Consider the following 21,855-nt stretch of genomic DNA (forward strand, 5'->3'; position numbering starts at 1 on the left):
GATGTCAGCATAGTCATTGTCTTAGGTTCCCCAGCAGCACCCCAATGCACACAAATAATTTTTAACTGCTCAGCTACTAAGTTTTGCAAACAACACAACTATTTGAGAAATATGTACAAAGACATTTGGAAACCCTAAAAAGCAAATGTCCATATTTCTCCTCCCTTTCTGGGCTCATTACTAATTATTTGCTTTATAAACCAGTATGGCTCACTTTAATCCTTTGTGCTTCAGTCTTAATTGTCCTTAATTCTCCACAATTTACACTCTATTCACAGTACCCTCCAAGGACCTCAACAGATTCACCTCATTTTCATCAGCTGTCACTGTGAGAAGTGAGAGTGACATAAAATGCAAAGCTAATAGAATTTCTGCTCTAAGTGCAAGTAGAACTTTCCAGTTGAAACCCACCTCTCTTACCTTAGGGCTTAAGTTTCTCTTCCTGGTTCCTTCTTTCTTTCTTTCCACATCAGTTCTCAAAAGTTCTAACTTCCCATGTCTTTTATTTGTCTGAAGCAAATGTCATGTCACTCCACATATGATTTGATAATATAGTCCCCCAAAGCTATAAAGCACACTTCCATTTTTGTTGGTGGACAACATCTTCACCAATGCCCTGGTGCCCATTAGAAGTGACCCTCTCCAAACCCTTCTACTCTGCATTTTATGGTCAAGACATTTATCCAGTTTAACATTTTCTATGATTCTACGTGCCTTAACCCTCTAATCTCTCTTTATACAATGGGCAGTGCCACCCTCTGAAGAGCGTACTCCTGCCCTCCATTCTCATCACCTCTGATTTCTGGGCTCCTATTTCTTCTTCTTCCTGCTTTACTATCATAGCAACCGTGCTAACACTCAGCTCCATGGCCTGCCACTGTCACTTCTTACTACGGCTTCATTGGCTCTTCTGGCAACTTGCATTGTCAAGCTTGAGGCCTTCTAAGCCAGCTTTGAAATAGCTATTCTGCAGCTCCTCCCAATTTAAGTGCCACTTTATAGCATAGGACACTATTATGCTTTCCTCCTGCACACTAAGGCATTTTTTGCCTTCCATGCATTAACCTTCTATTAGTAGATGCCACGAGCAATCTTTATTTTCTTTGCAACTATGGCACTTCATTGGCATGTGTCCATGTTTCCTAATATCCTCTATTGTTATATCCACTCTAGGAGGGCGGCCATGGTGGTGCAGTGGTTAGCATTGCCGCCTCACAGCAAGAGGTTCTCCGGTTCGATCCCCGGCTGGGGTGCCTTCTGTGCGGAGTCTGCATGTCCTCCCTGTGATCGCGTGGGTTTCCTCCGGGTGCTCCGGTTTCCTCCCACATCCCAAAGACATGCTGCAGGTGGATTGGACACTCTAAATTGGCCCTAGGTGTGCGTGTGAGTGTGCCTTCTGTGGAAGGTTGGGCGCCGGGCTGGCAACTCGACACTGTAAAACTCCACTGCCATTCAATGTGCGGACAAGGTGATCCGCTGTGGCGACCCCTGACCGGGAAAAGCCGAAAGAAGAAGAAGAAGAGTTATATCCACTCTAGGGATGCTATCCACTTGATAGTCTACATTCTGGGTTAAATCAGCAAGTCTTTAAGGCAATTTTAAGAGGGGAACATTGGCATAGCTCTTCCATGCCTTCATTTAAACTTCTAATTTGCACTTTTTCCCATTGAGATCAGTTCTCAGGGAAGCCCTGTCATACTTGATATTCTGTTACTGATAGCCTGACTTTATTTATTTATTTTGACATTTGTTAACCGGGTATATCCAACTGGGCTGGTGCCCTTTTTCAGTGAAGGCCGGGGAGAAAAGCTTCATAAAGAAAAACTTTAAATACAGTTGTTGTTGTTGTGGCTTTCGGCTTTTCCTGGTTAGGGGTCGCCTCAGTGGAACTCCGGTTCGCTAATGATTGGCAGTTGATTTTTACATACCAAGTTGCCAGCCCTGACACACAACCTTCAATGAAGGAAGGCCTATTCATGCATGTCTCCATGCAGAAGACACTCTAGCTGAGAGTTGAACCGGACAGCGTCTTACTGTGAGGCGACAACGCTACCACAGCACCACCACCTAGGATTATAAAAATAGCAGAAAAAAATGGTACAGTCAATACAGCCAAGGCCAGTTTAAAACCACTTTTAATAAAATAACAAGAAAACAGAACAGTTAAGCAGTTTCAGGCTATCAGGCCTTCATCAGATCTACTAGTCTAACACAAAGACAAGACCTTAAAAAGAAAAGACTATAACAAGCATTAACAATCCAGCCAATCAGGATCTTACAACAGAAGAACTTAATAAGGCAATTTATGAAGCAATTTGTGTGCTCTCAGTGCTGGCTTCAAAAGGCACAACCCCATTCAATTCAGGTGGTCTATCAGCTTGTAACTTCACTATCCATCTCATCGCAGCCATCTCTGTGTTTTGCACAATATCACCTCCCCTTTTGTCCTTAAGTACCAGTGGTATAGCCAAGAAATTAAAACAATGTCCTGAGCAATCCATGATGTGTTTAGCAAGAACATTAATTGAATTTTTCATCCTAATATCACTAAGATGCTTCAGTTTTCTATCTTTAAATAGCATATTAGTCATGCCTACGTAAAAATGAGACCACTTAGTGCAAGTAGATAGATACACTAAATTTTGAGTTTTGCAATCAGCTCTCAGTTTAAATCTGTAAACAGAGCCAGCCTGGGGGTGACAGAAAGAGTAATTTCTAGAGATGTAAATACAGGCTTTGCCCCCTGAAATCTCTGTCACCCCCATATTGGTTCTGTTTACAGATTTAAACTGAGAGCTGATTGCAAAACTCAAAATTTAGTGCATCTTGCTACTGGCACTAAGTGCTTTCATTTTTATGTAGGCATGACTAATATGCTGTTTAAAGATAGAATACTGAAGCATCTTAGTGATATTAGGTTGACAATTTCAACTAATGCTCTTGCTAAACACATCATGGATTGCTCAGGACATTGCTTTAAATTCTTGGCTATACAACTGGTACTTAAGTACAAAAGGGAAGATGACATTGTGCATAACACAGATATGGCTGAGATGAGATGGATAGTGAAGTTACAAGCTGATAGACCACCCGGCTTGAATGGGGTTATCCTTTAAAGCTAGCACTGAGAGCACGCGATTTGCTTCATTAATTGCCTTAGTAAGTACTTCTGTTGTAAGATCCTGATTGGCTGGATTGGTAACTCGTGTTATAGTCTCTTCTTTTTTATGTCTTGTCTTTATGTTAGACTAGTAGATCTGATGAAGAGCCTGAAAGCACTTTTCAGTTCTGTTTTCTTGTTATTTTATTAAAAGTGGTTTTAAACTGGCCTTGGCTGTGTTGACCGTACTATTTTTTTCTGCTTCTAATTTGTTTTTTGTTTCGAGATAGGACTTTGGCTGCAGGTTGTACAGTTTTTCTGTTGTTTTAAACTTTCAATATAGAACAATCTCAAAATACAGAAATAACTCTAAATAAATAAAACAAGTTCTGAATACAGAATAAGCTCTAAAAAATCAATAAGAAAAGAGAAACAGAGTAAAATACAGCCAGACAGATTGTTGTAGAAGATAGTGCATAGAAGTAATATGAAGAACACTAAAACAATAAGTTGAGTATTTGCCTATAGTACTAGGGAAGTTGTAAACATAAGAAGGCATGTAGATCAAGAGTGAAAATTTGCTCCTTCCCCCACTGTAATTCAATCTCAGAGTTCGTATATATATTTAAAACTATGGCTCAAGGGAGCTTGCACCCCCCCCCCACTTAAACAAATGTTTTTTGTTTGTTTTTCCATTTATTTATTTATTTATTTTTTGAAGATTGGTTTTATGTGGTCAGTGATTTGTGGTTTGGTATAATGACATTTCACTAAAATGTCATGCACCTCTTTTATGTATGTAGAAGTTCTGTGTTCCAGATATAACAAGTTGTTTAATCTAAAATACCTGACATAATACTCATCCCTCTTTCTAAGGACAGAAACATGACTGCTGTTATGTGCATTGCCACATATAAATATCAGCTTTACCAGGTGAAGAAAACCATATTGACCATTTAACCATCAAAACCATATACCTGTACATCTGTGGTTGATATTCTGCAGTTATGCAAGAGAAGAGCTTAAATAGCTATACAATTACATATTAACAAGTTGAGGCTATTGTGCTCCATAAGTTCATAGGTTAATAGATTAGTACTAGGCTAGCTGCCCTTGCGAGTCATTTAAGCCTAGCCAATTTAGATACATGACAGTGCCAGTTACATATCTTTTGGCAAGTTATTAAACATATTTCTCAGCTCTGTATCGTACACACACAGTAAATTATTTGCTGTGTGAGATCAGTGTCTGGTGTAGCTCTTTGACCAAGGTCTTCCTTTCATTTGCTACATAAACAATTTTGGTGGAATTACTTTATTTTTCATTATTTATTTTTTACTGTGTCTCAGTGTGCTGAAGTGAATTGCTATGCTCAATTTACTGCCCTGAATTTTTTTTTTTAGTTCCTGATGCTCTGAGTTGTCTCCACTGAAAAAGATGTGCTGTGTAAGGACAGATCCTGGTTTAACTGTTTGCATGCAAAATCATTTTAGTGGCATTTTCCTACTTTGTTTTTTTTTTAATTTTGTGTATTTTTTTTTTACTTTATTTTTATTCTGTGTCAACCCAGGGTAAATTGTTTTAACAGTTGTTTGATCCTCTGAGATTTCTACATAGTTCCTGCTGCTGCAAGAGGCCATGTGCATCATACTCAATACAGAGATGATAATGTGTATCTTAGCCTTTTTTGCCCCCACCCTCATAGTTGACCATTATTTGCTACCAGCTCTTCTCCTCATCCATCGGGTCTACTGGACCTGTCTTAGCCTCCCCCAGATTTAACTTGACCCATTTCCAGGGCTGGTGAAAAGAACAAAGATACAGGTGCAGTATTATACTGCTATCAGGGAATGTGCCCTAACTGCCTCCCATTCCACAGCGGCCTTGTGATCTCCACAGAATGTGCACGTGCACCCTCCTGACCAAGCAGTATATCACTTGTGGCAAGGAACTTGGCTGGATTTTAATACTACTATTGCAGTGATCCCAGGCATCCACCTCTCCTCAAGATATCCTTCCCCTGTCTAGCTCTCCAGCACCTGTACCACTATATGAACTCAGGTCATCTATAGTTCAATAAGGGCTCTCTCTCTCTCTCTGCCATAGAACCAGACTTAAAATGAATCCTTTTATTTGATGTGTGGATAGTGTGACAGGTGGGTAGCAGAGTGGTAAGACAACAGTGTGTGTGTGTGTGTGTGTGTGTGTGTGTGTGTGTGTGTGTGTGTGTGTGTGTGTGTGTGTGTGTGTGTGTTAGAAAAATATGTATTAGTGTATGTATTAGTAACATGCTTAGTACATTTAAGGTTTGAAAAGGGTTAACACATTTATTCTATTTCACATTGCATAAATCTGTACAAACTGCAGAAGCATTCCAATCTTGTATTGTTATGAAATATGCACAGTTATAATCTTTGCTTATGCTCTGGAAATTTACAGGGAAGCAGATAATTTCTGATTGTGTCAGGAAAATAATAAATGGATGTATCACTTGTATTAATGTTATGAGATTTAGACAAGGAGTTCCACTTATGCTGTGAGAAAATACACAGCTGCAGAAGCTATTGATAATAAGAACAAAGACTGCTTGAAAATATGAATTGCAATCAGTGTTTACTTGTGTCTAAGCTAGAAAAGTACCTTGAAATGTAACGCATGTATTAGAACTACACAATAGAAGCTTATAGCAGGCTAAAGCCCCCAAGGTCAGGTTGTTTTTCTCAAATGTTTTTCATAAATCCAGTCATGTCAGCAGAAAATCTGAGTAACATCTGCTGTAGAACAATACAGAAAGTTGTGTTTAATTATGTCAACTATAGAAAGCAACATTTTGTAGAACAGTATAAGAAGTGCATACTTCCTGTTAGTAGTTTGGCAAAATCATGTATTTGCATGTTTTTGTCTCCTTGCTGCAAGTAATTAAATGCCATATCTGAACCTTGCGTGAATTGGTCTTTGAAGTTTTTTCCTTTGACAGATTGGTCCTTCAGACCGGAAACCCTCACTTCGCCTCAGATCAGATGGGCCAGGTGGCTTGAAACTGTACGGGAAAGAAACCACATGGGTTCTTCTTATTTGAAAAGCCCTCCGACTGAATTGTCGTACAAAAGAGGCCAGCCACTTTCTGATCTGCGACTGAAGGACGGGTTTTCACGAACCAGGTGATCAATCACGAAGGCTCAGGTAAGGTGAATCTACTTTTTTCTGTTTTAGATCAGGGACTAGAGTTGTATTGTTTTTTTCAAGACTGTATTTTTTATAAGTCAGGGACAGAAAAAATTACTGTCTTGTCATAGATCAGGGAAAACAGAGTAGGTAGGTAGCCATTCTGAAGAGACTATAACAAAATCCGTGGTACCACGTTAAAAATAAGAGAAGTTACTTAACGATTAAAAGGGTAGAACAAAATGGGTAATAATTGCACAAAAAGACCCCAAAATCCACCGTTAACCGAAGACGCAAAATACATGCAGTCGCAGCGCGCTGACAATATTAAATACTATTCAAAATAGGTTAATAAGTATGAATTCGATGGAAAATTAGAAAAATCCTCACTTGTCAAACTTGTCAAACAGCTCAAAACCGATTCCAAAGGTCAGGTAAAAAAGCAACACCACTTAGGAATTCCTCAGGCACACAGGTGGATTGAGGAGGTAAACCGTAGGGAACAAAAGAATAATAATTCAAAAGCGATGTTTTTAGATAAGGAGGACAATAATTTAGTAATAGCATCGGCCCCTCCACCTCTCTTACCAGAATATGAAGCAAGTGAACAGGTTAGTCCACCCCCATTATACCCTGCTGTCACTGAAAATAGAGACATTACAAAAGCAAAACCCTTTATTAGAGATCCCATTGAGACCAGGTCTCGAACACGGGCAGGTAACACGAATGAAGGCATTGAGTTATATCAAATGGTTAAGAATTCACAGTCTATGGGTGAAGAAGAAATATGTCCACTCATAGAAGAACCTAATCCTCAGGCAGGACAGGAAGGCCAGGACCCAACTATTCTAGTGTATAGACCCTGGACTCCGGAAGATATCCGGAAAGCCACTGAGGGAATTCCCCATCCAAAAGTTAATTTTAGAAAGTTCTCAGAAGATTTACAAGGAATGAGGCTAAGTTATAATTTAAACGGAGAAGAGGTAGAAAAAGTAGTTAGACAAATTGTAGGACCAGATTTGCGCATGATTAGTGGCAACTGGAATCCCCGTGACGCTGCACACAAACCCCTCCTACATAGCAGCGCAGAGCTAAACAACAGAGTAAAAGGTCTTACAGACCGCATCTCTGAGAAATGGAAGCCTAGGGCAGACTGGACTTGCATTAATCAATGCATCCAACAAGAAGGTGAAACTGTTGACAGATATTATGCCAGACTATTAGAATGTTTTAATAACCACTGTGGAATGCAGGTTCCTGAAGATCAGACACAAGATTCCCCATATGAACAGCAGTTAAAGAATGCATTTTTGAAAGGCAGTATTGGACCCATAAGCAGTTTTATTACAAAACACATGGTAGATCATCGTACAAGCTGGTTACAGTTATTACTTGAATATGCTAGGCATGCCGAAAGGCATTTTAATAGCAAAAAGAAAAAGAAAGCCCAAGTATTTTCTGTAGAAGATGGAGCAGAAGTTTATGTAGTACAGTCCGGGAAAAGGGGCAAGAGAAATGCCCAGGGAATCAAACAATCTGATCAGTGATCAGAGGACTTTGAAGAGCGAAAAAAAAGGGGAGAATGCTTTAAATGCAGTAAAAAGGGACACTTGGCAAGGGATTGCAAGAAAAACAAGAAGGCAACCACGGAAGATAAGGAGGGTGAGGACTGACTATATGATAGTCAGGAATCACTAGAAGGGGATAGAGAAGAAAGGACAAATGAGAATGTGATAGAAGGAGTAGAGGATGTGACAGAAGAAACAGAGGAAGTGCAGGAAGTTACGGATAGTGAAGAAAATGAAATATTGGATTTAACTTTATTGAGCTTAGAGCTCTATTTAGCAGACACAAAACCAGAAGTTACAATCTTGGTAGAAGGGGGGGAGGTTACATTTTTGTGTGACTCAGGGGCATCACGAACCCTAATACATCCCTCCAAACTGCCAGAAAATTCAGAGTCACCTAATTATATACTAGTAAAAGCAGATAATGGACAGCTGTACTGGAAGCCTCTCTCCCGTGGCATCGCAATAACTGATCCTGTTTCAGGATTGACCCAGAAAAGCAAAATTGATGTTTCTACAAAATGCCCAGTAAACCTCTTGGGCAGAGACTTTATGCAGCTATTTCATATAGCAGTAGTTCCGACCATGCAGTGTATGGAAGCACAGTGACAAATTGATACCTTTGCAGTGCAATCGGAGGGTGAAGTGTTTTATTGGTACAGTCAGGACTTGGTTACGACTGGTCCAAGGACTATGACTGAAGAATTAATGAATATAGCCATCAGTAAGTTCCCCTCCCTTGACATTGTCAAACAGCACCTGTTGCACTGTACTCTGTATTACTGTAACACACCAGGACCTGATAAAGAATATGAGCAAGAATTGTTTAAAAATCATGCAAACAGATTGAGATTACGTAATCTGTACTGGGACATGGAAGGGAACAGTGTAGCCAGCTGTTCATTGCCACAGGAGTTCTTTGCACTTTATAAATCTAATTGATTACCAAGGACAGAAACATAGAATGGGCAAACTTAGGAGAAAAAGTTACGAGATGGGAAAGGCAGACAGAATTAGAACTGTCAGAACAAGGAATACAAATACAGAGGCTGAATTGGATAACTCAGACCCACCCAGCCGTGCACTTGCAGTCTAGCAAGGACAGCTGATTAGCACTCCTAGTAAAGGAGGAAGAGAATGCCCTACAGAATATACCAGAAACTCTCTGGTCAACAGGAAAGTCAGATGTAGGACTTATTCGTACAGCGGGACCAGTTACTATCATGCCAAAGTCAGCATTTAGACCACAGAAAAGACAGTATCCCTTAAGAAAAGATGCAGAGGTAGGAATCAAACCTATTATAGCAGCTTTACTTAAGGAAGGGATACTGGTGGAATCTCCTGATTCACCATGTAACACACCCTTATTTCCTGTTAAGAAAGCAAATGGAGAATGGCGTATGGTCCAAGATTTACAAGCTGTAAATGACACAGTAATTCCAAGGGCACCTACGGTGCCAGACCCACACACCCTGTTGAATGATTTAAAACCTCAACAGAAATATTTTTCTGTGGTAGACATCAGCAATGCATTCTTTTCGATACCGATACACCCTGACAGCCAGTATTGGTTTGCATTCACATTTTAGGGGAAAAGGTATACATATACATGACTACCACAGGGATATTGTGAAAGTCCGACAATATTCTCACAAGAAATGTCAAGTAACTTGGCGCAATTTACCCCACCAAGAGTCAGTCAGATTTTACTTTATGTTGATGACATCCTGCTGCCGGCCCCCACCCAGCAAGATTGCAAAGAAGATACCATAACACTATTACAATTTTTAGCCGCTGAAGGACATAAGGTAAACAAAAATAAACTGCAGCTTTGGAAAAAACAAGTCAAATACCTAGGATATGTAATATCCAAAGAGGGTAGAACATTAGACAAGGACAGAAAAGTAGCAATTTTACAAGCACCAAAACCCACTACCAAGAAGGAAATTATGTCCTTCCTGGGTACAACTACTTTTTGCCGGAGCTGGATTCCAAACTATGCCTTGGAATCTGCACCACTGACTGACCTGATATATAAAGAGCCTATGGCAGCACAGGACTTGCTACAATGGACACCAGAAGCAGAATCTGCTTTCTGCAAACTGAAACAGTTAATAGCATCCTCATTAGTTCTGGGATTACCAAACTATCATAAACGTTTTTTCCAAACTGTAGATTGTAAGCAAGGTTATATGACATCAGTGTTAACACAGCAGCATGGGGACAAGCAACGCCCTATTGCTTACTATTCAGCACAACTAGACCAAGTGGCATGGTCTTTACCTCACTCTTTACAAGTGGTAGTTGCAGCTGCAATGGCAGTACAGGCTTCGGCCTCAGTAGTTTTATTCCACCATCTTACATTGAGAGTGCCTCATGCAGTCACAATTATTTTACTGCAAGAGAAGGTAGCATATCTTCCCCCTGCTAGGCATCTTTCCTGTATGACTATATTGTTGAGCCAACCTCATATGACAATTGAACAATGCACGACTTTGAACCCTTCTACCTTGCTCCCAACCCCTGCAGATGGCACACCACACTGCTGCCTGCAGGTGATTGTGCAAAAGACACTGTCTAGAAAAGATCTCATGGATGTCCCCTTGAATGATGCCGAGGTGACATACTACGTGGATGGCTCGTGCAAAAGGGGTCCTGCAGGACAGAACCTAGTAGGATATGCAGTAGTTTCTGATACTGAGATTATAGAAGTGAAACCTTTACCACACAACTTATCTGCACAGGCAGCAGAATTGATTGCCTTGACACGGGCATGTACCTTAGCAAATGGTAAATGTGTGAACATTTTTACTGACAGCCAGTATGCTTTTTCTACTGTACATGTTTTTGCACAACAGTGGAAAAACCGAGGAATGATACCATAAACTGGTAAACCTATTAACCATGCACAGTTTATTCTAGATCTCTTAGAATCTATTCAGTTACCTCAGAAAGTAGCTATTTGTAAATGCACAGCTCATGCCAAGCAACAGGATAGGATTTCAAAAGGTAATGCAAGAGCTGATACAGCTGCAAAGCAGGCAGCTTCAGAACTATTTCTTTTGAATGAGGAACTACAACCCTCTGAGATTTTAGACTTAGAAATGTTAAAGACAATGCAGACACTCACTACACAAGTAGAGAAACAAAGATGGGTAAAACGAGGAGCAATTCTCGAAAAGGGGCTGTACATCTCTAAAGAAGGGAAACCGATATTACCATCTAATTTGTTTAGCTATGCAGCTTTGTTGAGCCATGGCAATGCCATGTCTGAACAGGGGGGATGGTACAGCTGGTGAACCGAGTGTTCACGACATATGGATTCACCAACTATTCTAAAAAAATTTGTTTGATGTGCCACATTTCTAACAAACATCATGCACAAGGGCCGTTAAAGCCCAAGCTAGGGAGTTTCCCTACACCACCGTATCCATTTCATACTATCTCTATGGATTTCATAGAATTGAACAAATGTGAAAATAAGAAGTATTGTCTTGTCATTGTAGATATGTTTTCCAGACGGGTGGAAGTCTTTCCGACCAAAAATCCAGATGCGGCTACAGTAGCGAAAATCCTTGTTAAAGAAATCATCCCTAGATTTGGCATTCCAGAAAGGATCTACAGTGACAACTGTACACACTTTGTAAACCAAGCCATAGAACAGTTAAGTAAGCATTTTGGCATTTATTTAAAAAATCATTCTGCATACCATCTGCAATCTGCAGGGCTAGTTGAGAGGCATAATGGGATTTTAAAGAATAAGTGAAGAAGATTAATAGCAGAAACAGAAAAGAATTGGGAGTACTGCCTGCCCCTGGCACTGTTGAGCATGAGAACTGTTCTGAGTGCAAAAGGATTGACTCCTTTTGAAAAACTATTTGGAAGGGCTTATTATATACCCCAGTGGAAACCTCTCAAGCCTGCAGACCAGGAAGCCAACTGTACACTAGCCAAATATATGAGAAATTTGTTGAATTCTAAACATCTGTTGCAGTCAAATTCTGTTTCAGATAACATCGGAAGTGGCAGTGATCCCAAGGAATTGAATCTGGGTGAAAGCTATCAAAAAGAAGAATTGGACATCACCAAAGTGGGAAGGTCCATATCAAGTGCTTCTGTCGACACCCACTGCAGTCAAAATCACAGAGCGAGCCTCGTGGATCCACCTGACACACTGCAAACTAGTTAAAAACTTTGAACTGGACAAAAATCTTGTCACATGTCAAGAGCAAAAATGATAGAATCCAGAAAAATCCAAATAAAACTACTCGGAAGAGTTGGAGAAAACAGGAATGTAGAACAACTATTTCCGCAGAAGTATTGCATAATCATCCTGTTAACTGAACTAGTGACAATAATCTTTTTGTTGTGGCCATTCCTTTTCCCAGCCACACAAACTGAACTGAATAAACGCGAAGCATTGCTCATAGACTGGCACCCAAACTTCAACACTTACCAGGCCATCAAATATGTGTATGCTGAGACTTTCAATGTTTTGAATTGCTGGATTTGCACAGCTTTGCCCACAGCATATAGGGGGTTATTAATGACTTCAGTCCCCCAAGGAGTCAATGAGACCTCGGAAAACTTGATTTATGATACATCAACTGTTACAGCACAAGATAAAATAGCATTGCACTTGTCTGTTCCACAAAAAGGGACTGTGTGTTTTTATAAAAATTATACTGTTCAGGTGGGTTGGAGCAATTGCAATGTGACTGTTCCTTATAGACGCTACACTAAAGTTAATAACGCAGGTTCTTATTGTAATACAAACTATGATTCATTTTTTGAATTGATGCACAAAACAACTGATGAAGTAAAACATGATTCTGTTCTTTATAAACTACTGACTAATTGATAGAAAAATGTTTCATGCAGGACAAGTGTATATTCATAGTAAAGTTACTACTAAAGTAGAGGATTATTATTTTGTATGTGGTAGGAAAGCATACAAGTGGTTACCTGAGAATTGGTCCGGCAGTTGTTTTTTGGGCTACCTGGTTCCGGCCATACGACACACGGCAGTCTTACCTCGAGGAAAAATTCGCAATGTCCGAGAGGTCGTCAAGAAACCCATCAAGAAACCTGTAAATCCAGTGGGGCAAATTGATGCGAGCTGGAAAAACCATCATTCTATAATCAATAAACTGACACACACATGGACTTGAGTGACAGTGTTATATCGTTGGCAGGCATATCACCGGCATATGGAGCAGTGAAATCGATCTGGGTGCTGAGAAAACTGACTAAACTTCTCAAAGTAATGAGCAATGCAACTTTTTCCACTCTAGAATTGGTGACTGATGAACTGAATGCCATGAGAACTGTAGTGCTTCAAAACTGCATGGCTCTCGACTTCACCCTAGCGGCGAGAGGCGGTACTTGCGCTTTAATCCAGGAGGAGTGCTGTTCGTATATTCCTGACCATAAACACGAGATAGACAATCACCTTGAGGTAATTCAGCAAGTGTTGGACATGACCAAACCAGGACCAAACCCACTGATGGACTTTTTCCAGAAATGGTTTGGAGGGTGGGGTACTATCCTAATGAACATCCTGATTGCCAATTGTGGAGGAATGATCCTACTGGGAGTATGTGTTTGCTGTGGCATCCCCTGCATGAAAAGACTGATCAAAGACCTTATAGACATGTCAGTTTCAGAAACCTTATATCAAGATGCTGAGTTTGAAGAACTGTTAAAAAAATTGAAAATGCTTTCATAAGTTTAAACTGAATGACTCTCTTGACTGCAAATCCTGAGTAGGAAGAGGTTAGGGGAAGAAAAACTGTTTATGCTTATTTTGAAAGTAGAATAAAGTATTAAAAGGGGAGAAATGTTAGAAAAATATGTATTAGTGTATGTATTAGTAATATGCTTAGTACATTTAAGGTTTGAAAAGGGTTAACACATTTATTCTATTTCACACTGCATAAATCTGTACAAACTGCAGAAGCTTTCCAATCTTGTATTGTTATGAAATATGTGCAGTTATAATCTTTGCTTATGCTCTGGAAATTTACAGGGAAGCAGATAATTTCTGCTTGTCTCAGGAAAATAATAAATGGATGTATCACTTGTATTAATGTTATGAGATTTAGACAAGGAGTTCCGCTTATGCTGTGAGAAAATACACAGCTGCAGAAGCTATTGATAATAAGAACAAAGACTGCTTGAAAATATGAACTGCAATCAGCGTTTACTTCTGTCTAAGCTAGAAAAGTACCTTGAAATGTAACGCATGTATTAGAACTACACAATAGAAGCTTATAGCAGGCTAAAGTCCCCAAGGTCAGGTTGTTTTTCTCAAATGTTTTTCATAAATTCAGTCATGTCAGCAGAAAATCTGAGTAACATCTGCTGTAGAACAATACAGAAAGTTGTGTTTAATTACATCAACTATATAAAGCAACGTTTTGTAGAACAGTATAAGAAGAGCATACTTCATGTTAGTAGTTAGGCAAAATCCTGTATTTGCATGTTTTTGTCTCCTTGCTGCAAGTAATTAAATGCCATATCTGAACCTTGCGTGAATTGGTCTTTGAAGTTTTTTCCTTTGACAGTGTGTGTGTGTGTGTGTGTGTGTGTGTGTGTGTGTGTGTGTGTGTGTGTGTGTGTGTGTGTGTGTGTATGCATGTGTGTGTGTGTGTGTGTGTGTGTGTGTGTGTGTGTGTGTGTGTGTGTGTGTGTGTGTGTGTGAGAGAGACTTTACTTTGGTAATGTTTATTTTAATACAAATTTGTAATTTTTGGATAGTAGATTCATAGTTTAGTTTTCTATTGATTGTGACACAGCATTTCTGTTTTATGTCAGTTATTTACGTTTGTTCTATGTGACTTTTATTGCTTGTTCCATTTACTTTTTTGTCATTTTAAATAATCACTTTCCCTTTTAATGTGCTTTTTATTTTAAGTCATTTTTTTGGTTTTGAACATTATGATATAAGATTTACAATCTTCTTTAGATCCAGCTTGACATCCCTTTGATTTCTGTAGTCAGTTACCATTCTGCTGTTGATCTACTCTTTCATCTCTGTAGTTCACTAACTGACAAACCTGGTTCTTCAGCTGATGTATCTTTGGCTTGTATGTGCCTTCCAGTGAATCAAACTTCAAAGTTCTTAGTTTTCTGGATTCCATTAATAATTGGCATTGTATTAGCCTTTTTACTAAAGTTTTGTTCTGCTGCTGGACTACTTTTATGTCTGCAGTCAGGCATCTGACAAACTTGGTCTAGCAGACTTGGTTTGGGCATACTTTCTTTTTGGACCAAAAGTTTAAAGTTCCTATTCATTTGTCTTCAGTTAAGACTTTTCTTTTATCCAGAGGCTAATGTAGCTCTTTTATAACTCATGCCAGCTAAAAATGCACCACAATGGCTTTCCTTATAGTACTATTATATAAGCTGACTGTACATGCTTTTCACTTAATCAGTTATCAGTTTTACTGTGTTCGCTGTTCTCAAGACTTCTAGAACCTATGACTTCAGCTGGCAACATATGCATTTTTAGTTGATCTGAATTATTTATTATTTTAACATTTGGTTTCATTCAGACATTCCTAGATTTGTTTAATTGTATATTTTCTTCACTCATCTGGATTATTTCATTTGTTTTACCATTTGAATTATTAATTTTATTTTATTGTTCTATTTTTTCAATCTCGTTATATGTTCGATATGTTCACAGTTTTTTTTTTGTTTTATTTAACTATTTAGTGACCTATTTGGCCTGAGAAAGACCTTACTTATGCTTATGTTTCAAACATAATAAAGCTGCACATCTGAGCATGAAGGAAATACATTTTATGCATTAAATGCACTACTGTAAAACCATTTTAATGGCATGTAAAGTGTCAGGTGTAGGAAAAAAGGGAATTTTCCTACAAAAATTATATATGTACTAACTGTAACAAACATTATGAGTCACTTATTATTTTAGAATACAGAAAAGGTTTCTTATGTAATGTAGTCTGCCACCAGTTCAGGCATATAATTGCCTGTATTTCTGCTTTTAATCAGGGGTGGTTTGCAGCGGTTGTTTCACAGTCAAAAAGCATTATGGGAAATAAGCTTAACCTCTTAATGCAAAACATCTGGACAAAGCCTAAAATAATGGGGGGACAAAGGCCCAAAAGATAGGGACAGATTTTAAATATTGCTCTTATAAACTTAGAAAGTTTCTGGAATAACAGGATTTGTGTTAATATGCATTATTGAAGGATGTGAAGTCTGAAACTCAAATGTATGTCATTATTTAATGACGTCAATCCTCAGTGATTTGCCAGAAAACAACAAATTTTATGAGGAACATTCCAAAAATATGAGGCCGAAATCTGGACATTTTGTAAAAAATCTTGTTGGTTGAGAGGTATGGAGCAAACACATCTAACTTCAGTAACTAGTCGCAATCATTCTCATGGATCTGACATCTCATAGCAAGAAACTATTGGCAGGGGAGTGTAACAAACAATAATACTGGATCAATTTCCAATAATAGTAATACTGACATGGAGACTATGCTAGACACTACACCATTATGTAAAAGTTAAAAAAAGGCAACCAGTCAAGCAGGAAATGTGATTATGTGAGTAGGATTGTTCATGAGTTAATTCTGCATACTTGTGTGGAAAACCCTTGACCTAGAGAATTTGAGATAGATAAAAATTTTGGATCTGTTTCTGAGAATGGTACTATTCATATGTAGTTATTAGGCTTGGAGTTCCAGGAATATTGAGGAGCCTAAATTGAATTCCTTACTGCCCCTTAGCAGCATTTGGTTAAGTGACATGCTTAAGGTCACACAGTAAACAAATGAGGGCTGATAGAATGAAACCCTGCACCACAGAAACTACATCTCACAGCCTTTGCCCTATATGTCAGCTGCCAAAGAGAAGGGAAAAAGGTTTTGAACCCTATACCCTTGACACAAGAAGCATCATTTACTCATTATGCTAATTCATCATATTCACAATAAGGCAAAACAGCCACTTTACAGGCATAATATAGATGAGGAAAACAATCAGTCATGTAGAAAATATGACTATTATGCCCACTTGGACTGATGAGGAGTTGGGTTTAAATGCTACAGTGGAAAACCCTCAGGCTAGCAGTCCTTTGTAAGATTTGTGTAGCTCTACAGTTATTAGATCTAGGGAGAACTCCAGTGTTGTTAACATGGAAACCAATATGAATGTGCACTAGCATGTACATATTAAATAAATAAATACAGGAATGTCACCTTATGACAGCAAATTAAGTGAAGCTGAAATTATTTGGCTTCAAAGTCTGGTAGAAGTGTAAACCAATTTCTCATCAAAATGATGATCTACTTAGTAATTCTACATCTGTGTAAAGATGAATTGCTGGAGGGGAGCAGGTATTAGAAAGCCCAGCCAAATGGGTGCCTAATCTCAAAGCTCTGGACAGGATCTGCAAAAATGTGGATAAAGATAGCATTCCCAAAGAGACAAAAAGTAACTTAGAAAAAATAAGTGAACAGAAACAAAAGGAGTAACAGATTTTGTTTGAGAAGGTAAACACAGTAATACTGACTGTGAGCCCCTTGAAATTTACACTAAAACAATAATGAACAAAAGTGGAAAGGCTGTAAGGAAAAAATGCAAGATCCAGAGGAAGATAAAGCAGCAGTTAAAGCTGAGCTGCAGGAACAATGTAACAAAATACACGAGTTAACAAATATAATAAAAAGACAAGACAGAAAAGATGGATAGTCTAGAAAATTACTCAAGAATGTCTAATATCAGGATAACTGGAGTACAAGAGAGAGTATGCGGCAGTGATTTTAGGCAGTTTGTAATGCTGCTGTTACATGAGAGATTTATAAGATCAAAATTTCAAAATTTGTGAAATCAAGAGACACTAATAAAGAGGATACACATAATAGCTGGAAATTAGCAGAAGGTAGACACAGGCATGTTTTGGCATGCTTCTATTCCTTTGCAGTAAAAAAAATGAAATAATAGGGCATGCAAAAGGTTGAGGATTACTCAAAAACACTCTACAGGAGACAGAAAGATATGCTACCCTGCAATTCTGGAAGTACAGCAAGAAGGGGAATGGTTCAGGCTACAAAATATGAAGGACATTCACTGAAATATTAGACGGTTTAACAACACAGGCAGTAAATATCTGAATCACCTACAAGACATGGACAGGAACAGCAACCTTAAATATAGGAGGGGTAATGCAAAGACACTAGAGGGATGTGTGGCATCAAATGCTGAAACACCCACAGGGAAGAATACGACACCAGGAAATGCAGAGGGGCCACATGTTAGTAAAATAATTGATCAGAAAATAAACACATCACAAATGAAACCACAAGATGAGAAAAGAACATTTTGAAGGGGAAAACACGTAAAATATTAGTATCAAAGATAAAAACAAGATTTTCAAGGAAATTGGAGAACAGTGCTTTTGATGTTTTTGGTGACTCAGAAATTAACTTCTGAACAGATGAGAGACTAAACAAGCTGGATAGAAGAATGTATGATGGATGTATGCTTAATTATAGACCTGTTTCTTTGATTAATGCTTGAAGAAAAGGAAGGGAAGGGATAAAAAATCAGTTTGTGTTAAATGCAGATGACTGCATGTTAATGTCAGATGTTTATGTCATTAAGTGGATTTCTAATTAGTTAAGTAACTGAGTCTGGACTTTAAATATTAACAGTTTCACTTCTGAACTATTTTCATTATTGAGAGACATCCACCAAAGAGTCTGAGTCATTTGTCCTAGTAACATGGCTCAGTTCATTTTAATTTATATCCCAATGACTTGTCCTTTTCTCGTTTTTATTCTGATGATGTTAAAATCAGGAAGATCATTACATGGCATTCTGATGTTAATATACATTAAATGGCTTTGGATAAACCATTAATCTGGGTCATTAGAGATGAGATACAGTCTAACAATGGGAAAATCAAATCATTACCTCTTAAGATCTCCAACACTTAAAGTTATAATCCTGATAGGCAGTTCTTGCAAAATGTAACTATTTCAAAGGATCCAGGAGTCCTTATTTCTAATAGGTGGACCTTTACTAATCACTCACTACATCTAAGAAACTGTGTTTATAAGATATCACAATAGTAAAACACATAAAAGCAAATAATCCAACAAAAATGTCACAGGATACCTTCTCTTTGAAAAGAGCCAGACGCCAGGCAGGTTAAGGTTATAAGCGCTTTCGTTCCATTTATTCACACTCAGTACAAACGGAAATACATCAGATACAAAACCTTACACACACTCCTTTTTTATATACAATTCAATTGATTAATCACAATTAGTTAACTTAAATGAATTAATTAGTTAAGTGTGCTCTCAAGTTAAAAACATTAATATGTTCTTTAAAAATATATAGCTGTGTATAATACATAAATAATTCTCCTATAAAAACACATATATAATAAACTTTTCATCTGTTAAGAAAATATATTTATAAATAACAATACGTATATATGATACAAACTTAATTGTTTCTATGTTCAACCACTTAAACCATTTTTATCTAATCTCATCTGCCTTTAAATGAAGCAAGCTTCTTAAAGAAATCCTGTCATTGATATCAGGAAAATCTGTGGCATTCAACAAAACCTGCTAATATGTTTCCCTGTATTCTAAAAAACAGGGCCAATTACCCCCCTCTCCTGTCTACCTACCTTTACCAATACACAGAAGAGGAATTTTTTAAAATCCTTACAGTTTATGCTCTGTCTAAATAAGGCATTTGTTTTGTCTTGTCTCTTAATTGCATAAATGTGTTGGTAAATTCGCTTTTTTAACTTGTTTTCCATTTTTCCTTTATAATATGCACAGCATGACTGGCACAAGACCACATAGACAACTCCTTTTGTATTACAGTTATAATTCCCTGTTCCTGGAATTATTCTATTGTGACCCTCTATCACTATATTCCTGCATTCATAAATGTACCTACATTCCCTGCAGCCATTGCATTTCCTCATATTACCTAATGGAATCCTATCTTTGTCTTTCTTCCTTTCAAATAAGTTCTTAATGTTGGGTCCTCTTCTGAAAACTATTTTTGGTTTATTACTCAGTTTTTCAGTTAATCCATATGCCCCAAAAACACAGTTTCAGTTATTTTCCACCATTTTATGGACCTCTACACTATCCTCATTATATGTTAGCACACAGCAAGTAGTTACCTCTTCTGTCTTCTTAACATTCAACAAACTCTCAGGTTTTTACAATAATGGGGGATAAAAATCTTCTCCCCTGCTTGTTTCATAACTCTCCTGTCCCTCTAGGACACTAGTTGGGTAACCCCTTATTCCCAGCTTAGTCTTTAGCTCTACCATTTGTTCTTTAAACCTGTTGTCATCTGTTGCTAGTCTTGATGTTCTAATCATTTGGCCCTTTACCAAATTTCTTTTTTGCCAAAAGGGGTGGGCACTCTCAAAGTGAAGATAACTATTTGAGTGAGTGTGCTTCCTATATATATATATATATATATATATATATATATATATATATATATATGATTCATAATATCCATCCCTTCTATTTTTGTATAGGTGGATGTCCAGATAATTAACTGCTTCTTTCTCAGTTTTACTGGTAAAGCTCAAAAAATTAGTAGTGGCATTGATATAGTTCAATAAAACATCTGCCTCATCAAGCCCCCCCTTCCCATAATATTGGAATATCATCCCAAAATCTATAATATCTAAAGATATTTTTTCTAAACATTGAATTTAACACAAATTTGGTTTCCCAATACCAAAGAACGATATTGGCAAATATTGGGGCTACTGCTGCACCCATTGCTACACCTCTGTTTGCTTGAAATGTTCCCCCTGGAACCACACGAAATTATTTTTCAGAACCAATTCCATGAGGGTAGCTAAGACATACACTGTATCCCTTGAAAATCTAGTTCCTTCCCTTAGTGCTTCCTGGAAATATTCCATTCCTTCTTCATGTCGAATACAAAGAAAAAGGTCCTTAATATCAATAATCAGGAAAATAACTTCTTCCTTGAACTCATTCTTTGCCATGCACTGTAATAAATGCCAAGTGTCCATCAAGACATGTTTTTTACCCTCAAAAATTCCTTTTAAATGGAAATCTAACATTTTTGCTAAAGTTTCTGTTTTACTCCCACCTCCTGCCACTATGGGTCTCATCGATGGATCCCCTAATGATTATGAATTTTGGGGATCCCAAAGAAGGCTGGGGTTACAAGATTGTTCACCTTTAAGTATCTCACCTCATCTTCACTGAATGTGTATTTTTGGAAGAGTTCTTCCAAAATCATGTCTAATCTAGCATTAAAGATGATAACGTCATTCAGTGATGCTGCACTAAAGTAGGAACTGTCATTCAAATATTTCATCATTCTGGTGGTGTAGTCATAATGTTCCATTACATCTACACCTACCCCCTTATCGGGCTTCATGATTCTTACTTCTTGGTTCCTCATTAACTCTGTTAATGCCTGTTGTTCATCTTTTGTTAAATTTTGGTTAATCCGTCTAGTCTTATTCCCTATTAAATTCCTGTATTCTATTTCGGTCAATCTTTCGAAAAGGGCCACTGGTGATAATGGGGGGGGTTATAAGTACTTTTTCTTTTTAGGGTTACTGTAGTTGCATCACTCTCCTTCCCATTCTGCATTACCAACTTTAAATGTATGGCCCTTGCAAACATTTTCAAATCTAAAATGGTATTAACCATATAATTCTGTTTCTTAGGGATAAAACTAAACCCTTTTACAAATAGTTCTGCATGGGTGTTATTTAATATGATTCCACTGTAGTTATACATCTTAAGGCCCTTACATTCCAGAATACAAACATTTCCATTTTCATTATTGTCATTACTGTTCTCTGTATTATTACTATTGTCATTATACGTAGCTTCAATAGAAATGTTTATCATATATGTGTTTTTATAGGAGAATTATTCATGCATTATACACAGCTATATATTTTTAAAGAACATATTAATGTGTTTTTAACTTGAGAGCA

Source organism: Protopterus annectens, chromosome 2.part0, assembly GCF_019279795.1.
Source record: "Protopterus annectens isolate FY-2018-M chromosome 2.part0, PAN1.0, whole genome shotgun sequence".
Classification (NCBI taxonomy): Eukaryota; Metazoa; Chordata; order Ceratodontiformes; family Protopteridae; genus Protopterus; species Protopterus annectens.